We start from the raw sequence: 18,070 nt of genomic DNA, 5'->3' as shown, positions 1-18,070 counted from the left end.
TGGAGCTGCCAGCAACTTGGATAGGGTTTTTTGGTTCATGTTTTAGAGTGAGGGCCAATGGCAATTTTAGCGTGAGCGGCCTGGCAGCATCAGGTTCATCCTGCATTCCTTGTGCAGAGAGAGCCCTGAATCTAAGGGATATTGCCAGTTCCATTCTGAAGGTATTTTAATATTCCTGAAAATTGTTGTGGTATTGATTAAAAATCTACTACAGTACTGTGATTTTTGTGCAGTCAAAAGCAGGGGGTGGTTAGGTTAGGATCTGTTCTGAAGTGCTGTTTATCACCATTTGGTGGAATAAAAGATGAAATACAGAACAGAATTGTGTAAATGCTGCAAATATTTGCAGCAACTCTGAGCTGAGTTTTTGGGTTGTTATTGGGATGTTGAATTATAATTTTGTACTGAAATAATTGGGTTTTTAACCATGGTTTTCATGAATCATGTATTCTGTTATGTGGTATAACACACGCAGTGTGGAATGCGATAACTAGGGCTTGAATTTTATTCTGAAATAACGCAAAGCATAGGTGAAACCTGGTAAATAAAAAACAAAACAAAACCTTAATTTTGGATTTGTTTGAATCCCACTAGCAAAACGAGACAGGTTTTGGGGAGCTAGGGAATTGTGTATGGCCAGTGTTCCCCTTGTAGCTAACAGAATTGTTGCAGTGATGGGAATTGGCTTACGTGGAAATGTTATTTCCTTAAAATATTAAGACCAGATCAATGAACAAGCATGGATCCAGTCTGGCTACTGGAATGAAATTTCCAGCAGGTAAGCACTGGAACTACTACTCCAGTTCCAAGAGAGTGTCACCATTTTGTGGGAGTGGAAAATGTCTCTCAAAATTGTTCCAGATCATTGGCAGAGATGGTGAAATAAAGCAGGGCCACAAGGATTTGCTGAGGATAAAAAACCTTCACAGTGGTATTTGCATTAGTTTTCTTAATTTGCATTAAGAACCTGCAAACCCAGGGAAGAACTACTAAAGGCCGCAGAGTTTTATTTGTCTAAAGCTTGCAGAAGAAGTTGTCTTTTTGTCTGACATAGGGGTGGGTGTTAGTGTTTATCCCTGAACTGCCCTCAGGCTTCTGTAATTGATGGAAAGGCGTAACAGCTTGATTTGGTGTTCTGAGTTGCTGTGTTCTGAACTTCTGGTTCTAGAATCAGTGTTGGGGTCTAGAGCCAGGGTGCTTGGATCTACAGTCTCTATTTGGAAAATCCCCTGATGTTAGGATTACCTCACCTGAATCCCAGCACCCTTTTCTGGAGGAGAGTTGGGTCAGCGGAGTTCTGAAATTAGCATGTTAATCCTTACCATGGCAAGAGTTGAAGTGCTGGCTCTGGGCCCTGAGGAAAACAAGTTTAGGTTAGAGTTTCTGTTTGTTCACATAGCTAAATCCACTTCACAGTGGAATGAATGTCACCCTCTCCTTGAGCAGAGCTGTGTGTCTGGTAGCAGGGCTTTGGGAAGGCACATGTGTATGACTTGTGGTCCCTGTCTGCTCATGCCCTCAGAAAGCAGAAAATTTAAATATAAGTAAAATAGAAATATGACCCTTAGCATGAGATCAGGTGGCATGAGACCATTCTGTGGGCAAGAAAAAAAAAAAAGCTTCTTCCTTTAAGTGCAATTTCAGATACAAGCAACTTGTTCAGTGGTGATAAAATGACTTGCCCACGTGACAGGTTCCTCTTTAGTAGAACATAGGTGATTAGACAAACGAGACAGTTCAAGAATTTGTGATAGGCCTTCCCTAATATTTTAGGTGCTGTGTTATCCCCAGAAACTTCCTCCCGGACTTTGCAGATTTTGGAGGATTCAGTCAGAGAATGAAAAGCAGATTAGTCTGCTCTGTTACAGGTGACCAGTTGATCTCTTGAGGACAGAAGATAAGAGCTGATGCTTGCACCAACATCCTTTCTGAAGTATTTTTTTCTTTGTGGTGGTGACTTCTGAGAAAGGTGAATGTCACACTGGGTATCACTGAATATTGCTGGGAGTAAGGAAGAATACTTGGTCACATGTGCCATGTTTCTCATTGTTGGTGGAACAGGTTAATACTAACAGTTCACTGAGCTATTAACTTTTAAATACTGTTGAGTAGTGATTGTCAGTGTCAGTTGTGCTGAACTGCTCAGTGTTTACTTGCATTTCTGCTGTCCTCCCATGCACGGAGGAGCTGAAACTGACCTCCCACTCTGGAGATCGTGAGTCCATTGATAAGTTTTCTTTTTTGGTAAGCCTCACAGAGTCAAGTATACTAGTACGGATAGCGAGCATATGTGCATTAAACACCTTACTCTGCTGCTACAAGGGGAGCATTAGCACTTATAGAAATGCTGATGAGGTTCTGAACTGCAGCCTAGGTTCAGTGAGACCACAAAATCCAAACTTGGCAAGGGGCTGGCCTGACAATAACTTACATGGAGGCAGAGTTTTTTCCAGAGTTAGCATGCAATGTTGATTTGATTTGAAGTGTATGTTTGGTGATACTGCACGTTGGAATCCAACCGGACAAGGGTTTACAGCTTCTTCAGTCTGCTTTCCTTATTCATGAAGGAAGCAAGTCTTTCTGGCAACTCTATAGATCAGCGCAAGAGTGGAAACTGGTGAAAAGTAGTTGCTATCTATTAAGATTTTTTTTCTTTATGCTGTAAAAACTGCTCTGCCAACTAGTTGATGTCAGATTTGGTAAATAAATCTTTACAGAACTCACAGGTGGTGTGAACTGAAGCATCCCGTTTGCTACAGTTTTCAACAACATTTAATTAGTGCTTGGTTTGATGGAGTTGCTTGGTTTTGACACAGCTGTTTCATTTTTAAGTGTGACAGTTTATAAATCAAAGTAGTATTCTCAACAATGATGCATTGATTTCACAATAGCAGGGCAATTTAATAAGACTGTTTCAGTATTTCCAAAAAAGAAATATCAAAGTTTCCATTTCTTTTCTGTTCAGCAGGGAAATTCTTAATTTTCAGGACTTCCCACACTACATAAATTATGATATTTTTTTTTAAACCAACTCTAGATTTTGAGACTATATTGAAACCTACTTAGATTTGACCCCTTTTCCTCCCTCCCCCTCATCCTGCAGGACTTTCTAATTTTTTTAATGCTGAGAAGGGAAGAGATTTAGAAATTACACAGAGCGGATTTGTCTTACAGTATTAATCATGATCTGGTCTAGAATTCCATGCCTTCAGACTCAACAGGGTCAGTACAATTTTAGGGACAGATGCAGCCAGATGATTAATAGGGTCATATTGTGAACTTATTTGGATCTGTGAAGATGCGTTGTGCAGATAATTATTTTCTTTATTGATGATGCTGGGGTCTTTGGGGGGACAAAGAAGTAAATGATGTTGACCAAGAAAATAAAGCATAACACTGCTAGGTTTGGAAACAAAACCACAAGCCTAATGTTTCTCATTACTTTTAGCGATATGACAAAATATTATGCTTTTTGTGCTGCGTATTAGTAAATACTGTTATGACAGTGGACTTCCATGTGGCTTTTTAATGCATAAATACATGCTTGTCTCTTGGTCAACATTTTGTATTCCTAATCCTAGCCTAATCTATGTTTAGCATGATTTGTCTCTTTGTTTATTGTATCTGTGCCACTGCCTGTATCTAAACTATTGCTTCCAAAAGTGATGAAGGATACCTCCTGTCTAAAAGGAGCTATCATCTATTGAAGAACTGTGCAATTTTTTTGTATGTGCGAAGATGCACAGGTGTCTGATCCTCTTTTGCCCTTGTGGTAGTGGGGTGCACTGTCTCATCAATTGGGAATACATTTCTATCTCCCCTCCCATGGACACATGGGCCTCTGAGAAGTCCTAGAAGAGGGGCATTTGCCATCAAGTAATTTATGTAAGGCTCATGTTTGAGATACATTAACCATTGAGAGATGCCGAGGAATAACAGTTAGTGGCTGCTGAAACTACTAGTTTTTGATTTCTATACAAGCAAATGTGTTTTCAAAAACACCGTATACACTTAAACCTCCTGGTGGGCATAGCCTGTCAAAACGGCAATACATTTTCCTTTGGGTCTTTAAAATTGGATGCCTGAAGAGAATGTTTACTGGCAAAAGGCCATATATCTATTTCACAACTGTATGAACAGTACATACGGGATGCCCAGTAAGTCTCCTAGATGGCTAATAATGAAAATTTCCTCCATGAAGTGTAGTTTCGTATTTTTTGGTAAAGATTTTGATCACTAAGAAGAACTTCAAATTTTTATACAGACCTTTGCTATGCCAGAATAATACGTTAGGGATGTGCATAGGCTTAAGATGGAGATGCCATTTGAGGGTGGGGGGAATCTTCTATCATCTCCTTTGCAGGTAGGAGAGACAGAAAGTAGAATAATGGTTTTTAATGTGTTTGTTGTTAAAATAACTGTTTTCAAGGACCTGGAAAAAGGTATGGATGTCAGGGAACAGTCAATGTATTAGCAAGTAACTGAAACATCTGATCCAGTTCTAGTAAAACACTGTCCTCTGTCACTTAAGACTTGACAGAAATAATCTGTGCAGTGCTCAAGAAAAACAGCATCAAATTCCCTATGTCTATATGGGAGTTGCCAAACTACTGCCCAAATTAGAAGTCTGCAAACTGTGATTCTACAAGTTGAAAATGTAGCACTACTGAAGAGCGGTCTAGGAAACACAGAAGTTCAGGAAATCTCTCAACACCTAGCCAGGAAAACATCACTGTCTTCAGGTCATAGAACCATAGGATGGTTTTGGTTGGAAGGGATCTTTAAAGATCATTTAGGACATCTTTCACTAGATCAAGCTGCTTAAAGCTCCATTCTACCTGACCATGAACACTCCCAGGGATGGAGCATCCACAGATTCTCTGGGCAACCTGTTGCAGTGCCTCATCATCTTCAGAGTGAAGAATTCCTTCCTACTACCTAATCTAAATCTGTCCTCTTTCAGTTTAAAACCATATACCTTTCCCATCTTATTATTGCACTTGCATCTTATTGTTGTGGGATGTGATAAAATTACATGGGGCATATCCCTATGTGGGGCTTAAAGTCCATGAATAACACTTTCTCACAGTTATGCATACACTTTGTTTTATCCTGTTAGTAACTGGGAGCAAATACCATAGTTGGAAATACAGCTAACACTTTATTTTGTTACAGAAGTGGTAAAATAATTGGTATTATTTACCTCCTGCATTGGAAAGGCAGAAAATGTGTTAAATGTTTGAAATTCCACCATGTGGAATGAGATCGTAAAACTATGCCTGAGCAGAATTTATTGTATTCTGCAATGTTTTGACCTGATGCTTCTTGATAAAGCAAAGTGTTGTGTGTACCACATCGAACTCCAGAAATCAGTAATACGCCTAAAAAGCAGCGTGATATGCCTCATAAAACAGAAACCTGGGGTGATACAATTATCCAAAATACTTCACTATATATTTTATGTGTAGATATATGCTTGGATTTAAAACAAACACTTCTTTGAAATGAAAATTATAATCATGATTGGTTGTCATTTTTTTCCTTGACAAACTTGTATCACACAAACAAAACTGGATTTCTCAAAAGTAGAGTTCAGCCACTGTGTACCAGCTATAGCCTATGCTAGCTATTCAGCCAAAGCCACACTTAACTTCATAAGTTGATTTATTTTGCTTATTTTGCTTTGAATCCAAAGATACTTCATAGATCCCTCAGCTAAAATACTTTTTTTTTTTCTGTGTGGAAAAAGGATTTTCTATTTTGAGAGGAGACTGCTGAGTCTGTACTTATCTTTCACAATAACCCAAGATGTTTTAGGACTCCTGTGGCTGGATCGGATAAATCACTGCTTTGAATTGTGGTACCATTATATTCATCTCCCTTCAAGAATGCAACACCTGTTAGTGAATATTTTCTGTTCTCTGCAGCTTGCACTGCCAGAGTTTTGTGTAGTTTGTTCCAAGTTATTTTATTTGAATCTCAATCTGGTGTGTCAAAACACATCTATGATTACAGTATATGTCTTCTAGCATTCATGTTTGTGGTATGAAAAGCTGGAGTGACACTGAAAAGAGCCCAAGCATCCACTGGAGAGGTTACTCAGCGGAGGTGCGAGCTGGGTACTTGTGCCCATCTTCAATATACATCTAGGGCAGACAATAGCTGTACAGCAAAGGGGACTGTTTGATTATGTTTTACTTTAAACCTTATTTTGTATTTAAACTTTAATTGGGCTAAATGATGCTTCTGTGGATCTCATTGGGGAGAGGAAATTAAGACATGTCATTATGAATAATCTGAATTCTGTTTAACGCAGCTGAAGTGTTGTTAGTCAAACCAGAGCTATGAGTTCTCAGCCTCTCACCGCCAACGCATCACTACAGCACTCTAGTACGCGTGTGGCATTTTTCAAAGAGCAAGAAAAAATATTAGTACATTAATTTATTCGTTCATCAAGATGAAAGGCAGCATGGCTGATTAAGATTCTAAGAGTAAATAGAATTCTGTTTCATTATTTTTTCCCTAAGTCCCCAGGCTCAGCTGTACATCTTACAAATTCACTTACCCTGGGAGACATCCTGGTCTTCTACTTTATGCTCCTGTTGCAGTCAGTCACAAAGTTCCCTTTTACTTTAGCACTGTTCAGGCATACTGGTAAAGTAGTTTTCAACTGAAGGCACTTTTTCATATTTCAAGTAAGTTTGGGTTTTTTTAACTGCAGTTTGGTAGCCGAGTAGATAAATACTTGATTGGAACTTCTTGTTAGGGGGAGGGAAACGGAGAGCTCAGTACAACAGTTTTTCAGTGTTTATCTGTGAAGTTATTTCACACAAGTGTTTCTCTGAGTTCTGCAGTTTCAGATACCCCTTGTATTTGGTGGCCCTCATTAGGCAGCTGTTGCATAATTAGCAGAGTCTTCCTTTTTGCTATAAATGTACATCTATATGCATATTCTTCTGTAATGAGGCCTACTGGGAGATGCAGTAGTGACAGACTTAAGTGACTGTGATGACTGTTACACAGGTGCATGCTGTGCATGGTGTACAAAGTGGACAGCAGCACCCAGGGTTAGAAAAGGGGTAGGTTTTTCTGTCTTTTGGAAAGTGCTTTCATCACAGTAATTGCAATAGGATTTTTGAACAAGTTGTTAAGACCACTGGGTCAGTGACTACATCTTAATTTTTCCTCTGTCTGTCGCTATGCTACGTAATAACTGAGGAAGACTTAATTCTAAGGATTCATTAGTGTGTGAGATTGCTGCTGTGGTTTTAACTGAAATAGTATTGCTGAACCGGGACCCTTTGTTCTGAAATACAGGTTCGAATTTTGTACATCATATCAGTCTCCGTACATTAAAAGGAGATATGTTACTGTATTTTGTCTGCTTTGCTTTCTGATACTGATGGTAAATCCCATTTGATTTTCTGGCTAAACAAGGTCTGTGGTTGCTTTTGGTTTTGCAAACAGCACTCCATAGCTGCAGCGTGCTAGGGAACGTGGTCCACAGTTTGCAAGTGACCTTCTCCTATCAGCCTTAGTATTAAGCTGCTGTCATAATGTCCTGATGCTGTCATTGTAGCACTCCAGAGAAGAACAGGGATGAGTAAAGAGCCACAAGAAATGCTGTACCTTCAGATGAGGGTTTGATCAGGTTCACTGAAACAGCCTCAAAATTCCCTCTTGGGTTAAAAACACAGGGAAATGAAGTTACTTTCTTTCCCTTCCTCCCACTGGTGCATGCAGGTTTTTGTGGAGCTAAGCAGACTTTTATACTTTGAGGCCTCTCTACTTCTTTTGAATACAGGTGATTATGATCTGTTTGTTTTGTACTTGAAGTAAGTAGAAAATGAAAATTAATGTGCAGCCTGACAATAATGCAAGAAAGCTTGCCTGGAATGTAGCATCAGAGTGCCGATTTGTTGCTCCTACAAAGCTTTACCACTGTCGCTGCAGTATGCACTACCCTGTCTTTGCAGGCTTCATTTTTCAGCACTTTGCCCTTCTCCAAACAGATAAACCGATCTTTTCCAACATTGCAAACCAGATCTCCAAACGTTCCCTGTCTGCATCTGCAAGTGGGAATAATAATGCTATCAAATGAAAGTGAACACAGGGATGATGATGATGTTTGCCTAATGTCCAGTATTTTATTTTGTGTGGTTAACAACCAGATGTTAAAACTTCTGTGGTTATATTATGGTGTGATATTGCCATTCCTTGTGTCATTTTTAAGCTAGGATCTTATCCTCCTAAAGATACAGGCACTCATTTCTCACCCTGTGGCACATTGTAAGATACTACACGCTGAAAATAAATCCTTGTGATTAACATCTTGCATTGCCTGTGCCTTAGATTTAGTGGCCAGTATCTTGCCTTATTCTGTAGCTAGAAAGCACAAATTATTTGGAAGCTCAACACGCTCAGAGGCTTTCTGGAATTATAAATAGAATAGTTCAGTTGGAAGGGACCTATAATGATAGTCTAGTCCAACTGCTGACCGCTTCAGGGCTGACCAAAAGCTAAAGCGTGTTATTAAGGGCATTGTCCAAACGCCTCTTTAAACACTGACAAGCGCGGGGCATCGACTGCCTCTCCAGGAAGCCTGTTGCAGTGTCTGACCACCCTCTCGGTAAAGAAATGTGTCCGTTCCCTTTTGTCCAGCCTGAACCTCCCCTGGCACAGCTTTGAGCCGTCCCCGTCCCCACGCATCCTGTCCCTGGATCTGAGGGAGCAGAGATCACCTCCCTCTCCACGTCCCCTCCTCAGAGCTGCAGAGAGCAACGGGGTCGCCCCTCAGCCTCTGCCCCAAACTAGGCAAACCCAGAGTCCTGGGCGGCTGCTGGCGGGATGTGCCTTCCAGCCCCTCACCAGCTCCGTTGCCCTCTCTGGACACATTCGAGGACCTTCACATCCTTCTCAAATGGTGGGGCCCAGCGGCGCAGGCAGCGCTCTAAGTGAGGCCGCAGCAGCGCTGGGCACAGTGGGACAGTCCCCTCCTGACCGGCGGGCTGAGCTGTGGCTGATGCCCCCGGGATGCGGTTTGCCCTCTTGGTGCCAGGGCTCGCTGCTGGCTCCTCTTGAGCTGCTGCCCACCAGCACCCACAGGTCCCTTGCTGCAGGGCTGCTCTCCAGCCACTCCTCTCCCAGTTTGTGCTGGCGTCAGGCATAATCCTTCCCAGGGGCAGAAGCTGGCAGGATGGATGGGACCAGATCATCAAAAGCAATGAATTTTTGTTACTTGAGCATCTGGCTCATTACTGAGACATCAGCTGTTAAAGCTCAGGTGTGGACTGGAAAAAAAGAAGCTGCCAAACAAGAGGATGCTCTCTTAGTTATTGCTAGGACCTGAATTGGAGGTTTCAGGTTCTGAAACTTGAGATGTTAAAGTGTAAACCTAAGGACGCAGGACCTGACTATTTATTTTAAAGCTACTTAGACCATTAAGAGTGAAGACGAGACTGGTGGTATTTTTGAAAGACATGAGGTAAGTGTCCCCACTTCACATGGGAGTTAAGTTAGAGCCCAGGCACTGCTGAGAACCCCTTGTGAATGTTTTGGTGCTTTATTACCTTTATAAATCTGGTCGTGCATTCCCACAGATGGTAGCTTTGGGAGAGTTCTGTTCTCTGGATCAGGCACAGAGGGGAAAACAAAATATATACTGAACAGTGGGTTGTACCGAGGTGCTGCTTGTCAGAGCAAGCCGAGCTCTGATGGATGGGAGTTTAAATGCTTTCAATTTTCCCACCACTAAAGAGAAAAAAGGTTTGTTCAACCACTGTTGATTTTATTTGTTTAAAGGAAAATATTACAGCTGGAATTTTCACAAAGCTTAAAGAGTTATGGGCCCAAATTCCACTGAGTATTTTGGCACAAAATACGCAGGAGGAGGCATTCTTAGTCTCTTTTTTGGGTCCACTTCTGTTATGTGTTTGAAGGCCAGATGATGAAAGAATCATTGGGATGAGCTGATTTCTCTGCCCTTGCTAAATGTAGGTGTAAAACCCTGCGCTTGTTGACCTTTCAGTAAGAATTCCAGCTGGGTTTCAGGGGAGTGCGCTGCTACAGTCCTGGTTCTAAGCAGGAACTTCAGAGTGACCAAAGCAAAGACAGGGGCCTGGGGAACGCGCCCTGCAGGGCTCGCCCGGCTCTCCTGCATCCAGAGCCTTCGACTGTTCCCCCATCACCCAGATCAATTCCAATTTGCTGGCTTTTTCTGAGTGTGCTGAAGCCGTGTTTCTGCTCTGGCTGTGTGTGTGGAGGTGCCCTAGGAAGTGCACACAGCAGCAAGAAGCCAACTCGCCTCAGCACTGTGTAACCAGCTGGGCCGCAGGAGGGCTGCGGCCTGCGAGCCTCCGTGCCCCGGCATGCTCACCTGGAGAGGTGACAGCAGTTTTAGACAAAATCACCTGTTACTTTGGTAAGTACGTTTTGGAACCTGGCCCTTGTGGCCAAGCTCACCACGGTCACTTCTAACCACGTGCTGCAGCCCTGTGCTGTCGGTGGCCTAGGGGACAGCCATGGCTGGCCGCCTCTCTCAGGCTGCAGTGACAGAAGGTAGGGCTCCCTCACTGCACGGGTCATCGGGCACTGCATGGCTGTCCAGGCCCAGTACTTTGGAGAGTCGATTAAAGAAGGTAGTGATGTGGATGGCTGAGAGAGAGACAAGGCAAAGGGGCCTAGGTGCCCAGAGGCCTGTGTGTGGGCCAGATAGCTGCCTTCCCTTGGCTGCGTGGGCAGGCTACATGGGTCTTGTTTTGGGAATGCTGAATGCCAGAGCCCATGTTCTCGTGGCTAGATGTTGCCTGGGTGTATGTGATTACCTGTTAATTATCTGCGTATGTCATCCCCATCATCCTGCCCCCCCCCCCCCAGCTCCCCCGGAGCACTGAGGGAGAGGAGCATGTGAGGGTGTAGAAGTGGTTGGGGCAGGCAGATTTCTGGGGGCCTGGTATCTCTTCCAATTGTTATTTGAAACTGATTCCCCATAAGAAAAAACGTAAGTTTTCCTCCCAAGGAACTCCCAAAATAAAACAGCAAGTCTCTTTCAACTGAGATGAGAAATAAACTGGGATTCGTTGTGTTCTCCCGTTGTTCTGATTTTTAGCTTCCCTGGGATCATGTTTTGGGGACTGTTTTTCTCTTGTTTTTCACAACAGCTGTAGGCAAGAGTGATAGAGTGATGGGAGCACAACATAATTTTTTTCTTTTTTTTTTTTTTTTTTTTAATGGCTTATCAGGCTGGTGCAGTTTTTCTGAGTCACTACTTGCCAGTGAAACCCTCCTGTGTCACCCATGGATGTGGCAATTTAAACCTGAGGTGAAGAGAGGGTAAAATATGTCCTAACGTGCCCAGGATCACTTATCTGTGGCTAGAAGGAGCTTGGGACTTGTGTTTTAAAGGCTTCGTAGGTTTGCACTGTTTTGAAATTCATAGACAAACTACCAAGTAACTACTATGTGGAAAAGGCATGCATAGTCTGAAGTTATGTCATTAGGTATATGCACTTGAACATAGGCCTGTATGTCTAGCCACACATAAAAGATGTGTAACATAGTGTGTTTACTGGGGCACAAGCAAAATTCACTTTATGCATATTATTTTCTAAGTGTGTGACCTTGACCTTCTGCACCCACAGTCGAGTTACATCCACCGTGTGTAGTATGTTTGTCCCCTATGTTAATTTCATTTTGCAATGCACAATTTGGGCATCACGTTTCAAGTGGATCTTGTACGTAATTCATGGGAAAAGCAAACCCATGGTTCAGAAGACAAAAATTGTCTGGCTAGATTCCACTAATGCACTTTATTATAGTAAAACAAGATAAAATGGCTAAGATTCTTAGCACAAGTGGGTAGAGTCAAACAGGGAGCTATTGCAATGCTGTAAGAGAACGATGGCCTCAGCTATTTTCCTGACAAGGCCCCAGGCAATTCCTGTAACATAAATATAGGCTCGCCTGTCAGATGTGCGAACTGGAGCATGCCTGTGGCTGTTTGATTGGTACGTGCTTGAGCCTCTTCATACTCAGCTGAACTTCCCCTGCAAAGAGTGTATTGTTTCTCTTGTGCTTATGCTGTTATTCCAGTGAGACTGGGAAGGCATTTTCTGCAACTTGCCTCGTTCATTGCAAACCAAAACAGAGAAAAGAGCCAATTTGAACCTTCAGCTCTCATGACAAAGGCTTTCCCTAAAGACACATTGTTTTGAAGAAGTCTGACCCCAACTTATCAAATTAACATTCCGTATGATAATAGTGATTTTTACATATTTACAGGGAAGGCAGGCAGCAAGAGGGCTTTCTGCTGATAATTTCTTTAGAAAGCGTCTTCCACATAACTATAGAACCACAATACAAACGCGGAGCACTTCCCCTGCATTCACCTCTGGACTGCCTTGGATGTAAGACTTGTTCAGCGCTTCTGCTTGGGGCTGAGCCTTCCTGGTGCTTATGCTAATAAGGGTATCCAGTGAAACGTGTCTGAGTGCAGTTTGCATGAGCTTCTAGCCTTGAAAAATATGGTGGGAAGGCTTTCATACAGGCTGCTAAACTCCACCCTGCCCCAGACTTTCAGATATCTTCAGTGGGATTCTTTTGTCCTGGATCCTTTTAGATGAGAGGGGTATGACTTAACCTTATCCTAATGTGAACAAGCAAGCATGTCTCTGAACTGACTGCAAAGGCAGCTTCAGGGGACAAGCCCAGGTAGGAAACCTATGTTACAGATGAATCCTGCCCTACTAATATGTCCTGGTTGGCCTCACCGTCTCAGAGGCTGAAGACTGTTTAGCCTAGGATCATGCTAACCTTTCAGTGTGACCTTGGGGGAAGCAGCCTGGGGTATATCCAGGTCCTGCTCAGACTTGCAGAGGCAAGTCTGGGGTCAGATCTCTGGCTGCCCAGAGAGGTTCTGGAATTTCCTGCTCTGGAGACATAAAAAACCCACTTGGATGCAATTCTGTTCAGCCTGCTCTAGGGGGACCTGCTTTAACAGGGGTTTGGACTAGATGATCTCCAAGGTCCCTTCTAACCCTGATGATTCTATGATCCCAAACATCCCTGGAGCAGGGGCACAGGGCTTTGAAATGCTTGTATCTGCACCAGCCTGAGGGCTCAGAACACTGTGATTCAGTAGGGTAGAGGCTGTGGTGGCAAATTGCTCATTTCTTCTTTCTGAGGTGTTTCTATCCCTAGGTGTCCCTTGTAAAGGCACTTCTATAATATGCAAAGCCTGTTTTTGTAAATAAGCTGTTAATTGTCTTAGGGAAAACAAAGTGACCAATGACTAGCAAAGAAAGGAAGTAAAATGGACTAACCATAGATTATCAGTAGAAGCAATGTTCAGAGTAGATCCCCTGGCCACTTCAGGTAAAGGCTAATAGTGTTATCTGGGAGTATGCATAGGTATAGTTTTCCTCTGTGCTTTTGCTAGCATATTACCAAACCCAGGTATTAACAAGAACGTAACCTAGACTGCCATGGAAAAGAAAGGACTAGAGAGCAAACAGCAAATAAAGGAGAAAAATAATTTTGAAAGCATGTAAGCCAAAAGAATAGTAATAGGAATGGGTGAGATTTGTAGGAAGGAAAATGGAAGATTAAAGAGACTAGGTAGAAAAACGCTTCTAGTGGGATTGCTTATCCCACTAGTTGTACTTGCCTGTTTACATTCAGTCTTAAAGATTATGGAGTGCTTTCTTTGAGACTTTTTTTTTTTTTCCCCCTTTTTTTTAATGGCTCGTTCTGCCATGGGAAGCAGTACACCGGTATCCACACATTCAAAGTCCCAACTATGAGACTAATATTTGCTTCAGACCTCTGGGAGTGTGAATACTTTTTCTCCCTGCTTATATCATGCAGCTAAGCTTGAACTGATCTTAAACCAAACAACTCCACAACAAAACCCCAAACCAACCAACAAGCAAACCTTGCGGTTCAAATGTGCTGTTTCATGCTGTACCAATTCCAATTAAGTTCAAGTGTAGCCAATATCTCTTGCTGATAAACGCTTCACAGCCTGTAGCAATGTGTTGCTGTTTCTCATAAAAAAAAAAGGTGGCAAATTATTCATTACTTCATTTAGATTCTCATTCAAGATGCGTCACAAAAGAAATGTGTGCAGCGGTTACTTCAGAATTTACTGGGTGGATTTTCTGAGGGGCAAAATGGAATCTTTCCTGATGAGCTCCTGACTGAATTTATTATGTTTTAGGAATGGGTTTTATCCTGCCATCTTGGATGGAAATTTGTACATAGGATTTCTTAATTTTTTTTTTAAGCCCTCTTTTGCATAACCAGAGGTCTTCATGGCTCCAAGGGCTCCAACAATAATTCCTACAGATTATACTGACACATGCTGGTAGAGGGCAAAGCTGATAGGAGACACTCCAGCTGCTATTGTACTTGGCAGTCATTCATCGTAAATAATTCTGCCAGTCTTTTTGCTTAGAGACATCTGACAGATGCTTCTTGCAATCTCTGAATAGTTGCATTGCCAAATAGACTACCAGGTTTTGAAACAGTTATTAGGGTCGTGTTATTCCCACAATCTGGGAATACTATTGTGGTGTAATTTTGTTGAGTTGATGTATCTAATGGTGTCCACACAGTGCCCTGTGTACTTCATAGAGGTCTATATACTGAAGGCTGTGTCCCATTGAAAACAAGGGAATTTATCTAAGGAACTAACCTGTTTCTTCTTCAAATCAAAGATTTGGTAATGTGTACTGCTGAGAACCAGTACATCTTGTTGGCTGCCTTACCTCCTTTGGAACTGAGAGTGCTCAGTGTAGCAAGGACATGGCAGTCAGTGAAATTAGCCTCCTAACTTGCCTAGATTACCACAGCAGACTGCAGGTGCAGTGCTCTTCAGTAATATAATTAGCACCCTGTGCGGAGTGTGTGGTATTGCAAGATACCAGGGTTTTTTATGAAGGGCTATTCCCTCAGTGCAGTCTGCGAAGGTCTGTGAGCCAGCACTGGTAAAGCAGATATTTAGAAATGCTTTGGCATAGAATTCAAGCTTTATGCATTAAAAGCAGTATGATGGAGAACTGACAAACTCATTGGGCCTTCCCTCTGAAGGAATGGTAGGCCGCCCTGACAAGTGAAAAGATACAACTGTAGGCATCTGAATATTGTAGTGCTCTTTCAGGGAAAAATAATTCCACAGAAAGAAGATAATTCTTGCCAAAAATATTAATTTACTCAAATGGAAGTTTCAGTGAAAAAGCAGTTTTGGGGTACATTTTTTGACTGACCTTTACCTATTTAGAGCTGCTCCACATAGAGTAATAACATAGCTTCACAATTATGGATCTCCCCGTGTCTTCAATGGGATACTTAGCCAGATCAATAGACTAAATTTGTAAGGTTGATCTGGTCTGTTAAAACAGAATATTTTAGTTGTAGGTCCCTTCCAACAATCACCTAGTCCAACTGCTGACCCATCATGGCTGGCCAAAAGCTAAAGCGTGCTGAGGGCATTGTCCAAATGACTTTTAAACGCTGATAGGCACGGGGCATCGACCGCCTCTCCAGGAAGCCTGTTCCAGTGTAGCTTCATATGTATGTTGTACCTGCTGTAACCTCAGCTCTGTTAATGTATTGTAGGCCTAACAGCATCACTCTGACATCCTGGGAGGTAGTTACTTGATTTCATTAATCAATGAAGAACAGGACTGCAAGATGGAAGTGACCAGTTAGGTCCCTCTCAGTTCTTTTTTCCTCTGTAGTACTGGCTGTCTTAGGCTCTGAAACACTTCTCTGTTTTTATTAAAGCATTTTCCACTGTCAGGAATGTCTCTTGGAGACCATCTTGCAGGTAACAAATTTTGCCTCAGTTTCTTTTTCTTTTTTCAGTGGATATTTTTCCCCCTAATCCATCTCTAATTGATTACCTTTCTAAATTTCTCTCAGGGAAAACTGGAAAAGCCTGGCAGCACTAGAGCTGTGTCTGCTGACTCCATGCCTAGAAAGAGGCAGCAGAAGTGATCACAAGAGCTCCCCAGTAAACACCATCCAAGCCACATTTGGGCTGTGTGGCCCTGGTACATTAGTAGAAGTTTCTGTTATCTCAGCCTGTAGCATGTCACCATTGCCTCTAGAATGGCTTTCTCTACAAATGCTAAACTTGTGTTTTACATCTGCAGAGAAAAAAATATCAAAGCCTGTTTGATTAGCTGTTAGAGAGTAAATTACCCTTTTGTAGAAGACTGAGATTGTGGTTTTTGCACCTCATTCTGGATTTTCTCTTTATTGTGTTCTTTTCCGAACTGAAGTGTGTATGCTCTGTTGCTGTTTGACTTGAGCTTTTTTGCTGCTGTTCCAGTCTGTACTGTCCATATGCAGTGACTGGGTAGCACCGCAGCGTTCCATCTGCAGGGTGATGGTATCTGTAATTGCATGTCTTTATTCTGTCAAGCGTAAACTTACAAGGTATCTTATTCCTGCATGGAAACATTCATCTGGTATGAACTGCTGCTGGTCTCTGGGAGGCAGACCTGCCAGCAGCTCGTTGCATGACGTGGTGTGGTGCCTGCGACTGTAGGACTGCCCTTGGTGTTGTGTGGCAGCAGTTATTGAAATGTGCCCGTTGTGGGGGCAGCCTCAGCCAGCAGGAGCTGCCACGTGTACTCACAGTCTCTCGTGCTGTCTGCTGAAGAGGCCTCTGGGCTGGAGGAGCATCTGAAAGTGCTTTCTGCTTTCAGGGTGGTTGAGGATCATAAACGACACAGCAAAGAAGCATTTCCCCTATGCAGGAGATAATCTTCTGTGATTTTTCAAATCTATTATCCTTACTGCTTTGTTTATGTACTGTTTTCTTTATTGAAAGCCATCCTTTGCATGCCTAATCTGGCTAAAGTGTCATCCATTGCTCAAACCCAACAAGTCTTCATGTATTATTATTATTCATTTGGTATTGACAGCCAAAGATTTCTGCTTTCTTGACTATTTCTGTCCCATCTGACCTGGTTGTTTTCCAAGCCAGCACTAAATCAGATCTGTATGTGCTGTGTCATATGATACGTGACAAGAACAAGCCATATTTATTAACTGCTTTCTAAAGCCCATTTTCTTTCTCAATCGTCTGCACCTACAGCAGGCTCAGCTCTGTTTCAGCTGTACTGAAATCTCTATTGTTTCAGCTCTCCTGGTGAAAAAGTCTTCGTGTAACTAGCATGATTAGATCCTTTATTACCAGTATTGAATATGAGGCACTGTGGGAAATATGGATCAGATCCTGCTCTCATTTGTAGTTGTACATGTGCAATGCAATGTCAGGATTTCAGAGTTACTGTAACTGGGAGCAGCGTGGGAAGCCCTGGGTGATACAGGACAGTGTTTTCAGGGTAGCAGGATCAGTGTGGCAAGAAGTGAATCTGCTTTGTTCAGTTTACAATGACATTCTTTACTGAGGATTCTGCTGTTGTCTCAAAGGCTATGTGTCATTTCTGCAGGTTTTGTTGATGTGATAGGAATGTCAGTGTGACTGAACATGAGCATGGCACTGTCTCAGTTCCTGTTTAGTGCTGAGACACATGGGCACAGAACTTTCTAGGGAGCTTATTAAATCCACAATTAGTGACGTGCAGAATTAGACTCTATAACTCGAAAGTTATAAAGTAGGTATGTTTATTGCGCGCAGATACACGGGGGATCGCTCCTCCACAAGCGTGCATGCCCGAAGTGACGAACCATCTCACATTTATACAATAAAACAAATGAATATTCAATTGACGCCTATACATATTCGTTACCTAAACCCCGCTTCGTATGTTAATTAGCTTATCAGTCCTTTGCCTGGAATGCGGTGGTCTTGCATGTTTGTAGGTGATTCATGTTCTTGTGACCATCCGTGACCATCCGGTCTTCCAGCAAGGAGCGGTGATTCATGTCCTTGTGACCATCCGATCTTCTCCAGCAAGGAGACTTAGCACTCCCTCCCTCTAGATAGCCTTGGAATGTCTCTCATCCTTTTCTCATTCTTTTTTAAATATCCCCTTTGTTAGAGGAAGAAGGGCAGCGTCTCCCCGTCTCCCCTTTGTTAGAGGAAGAAGGGCAGGCG

At 42.5% G+C, this 18,070-nt stretch overlaps 1 protein-coding gene across 2 annotated transcripts in view; it reads left to right on the top strand.

Moving 5' to 3' along the window:
- JAKMIP2 (janus kinase and microtubule interacting protein 2) overlaps window positions 1-18,070 on the top strand; it is a 62,689-nt gene that overhangs the window by 7,602 nt on the left and 37,017 nt on the right. The gene's annotated exons all lie outside the window — the stretch shown is intronic.

Source organism: Falco rusticolus, chromosome 8, assembly GCF_015220075.1.
Source record: "Falco rusticolus isolate bFalRus1 chromosome 8, bFalRus1.pri, whole genome shotgun sequence".
NCBI classification, from domain to species: Eukaryota; Metazoa; Chordata; class Aves; order Falconiformes; family Falconidae; genus Falco; species Falco rusticolus.
Note: the sequence above shows the minus strand (reverse complement) of the source record. Positions and strands in the feature narration are given on the sequence as shown.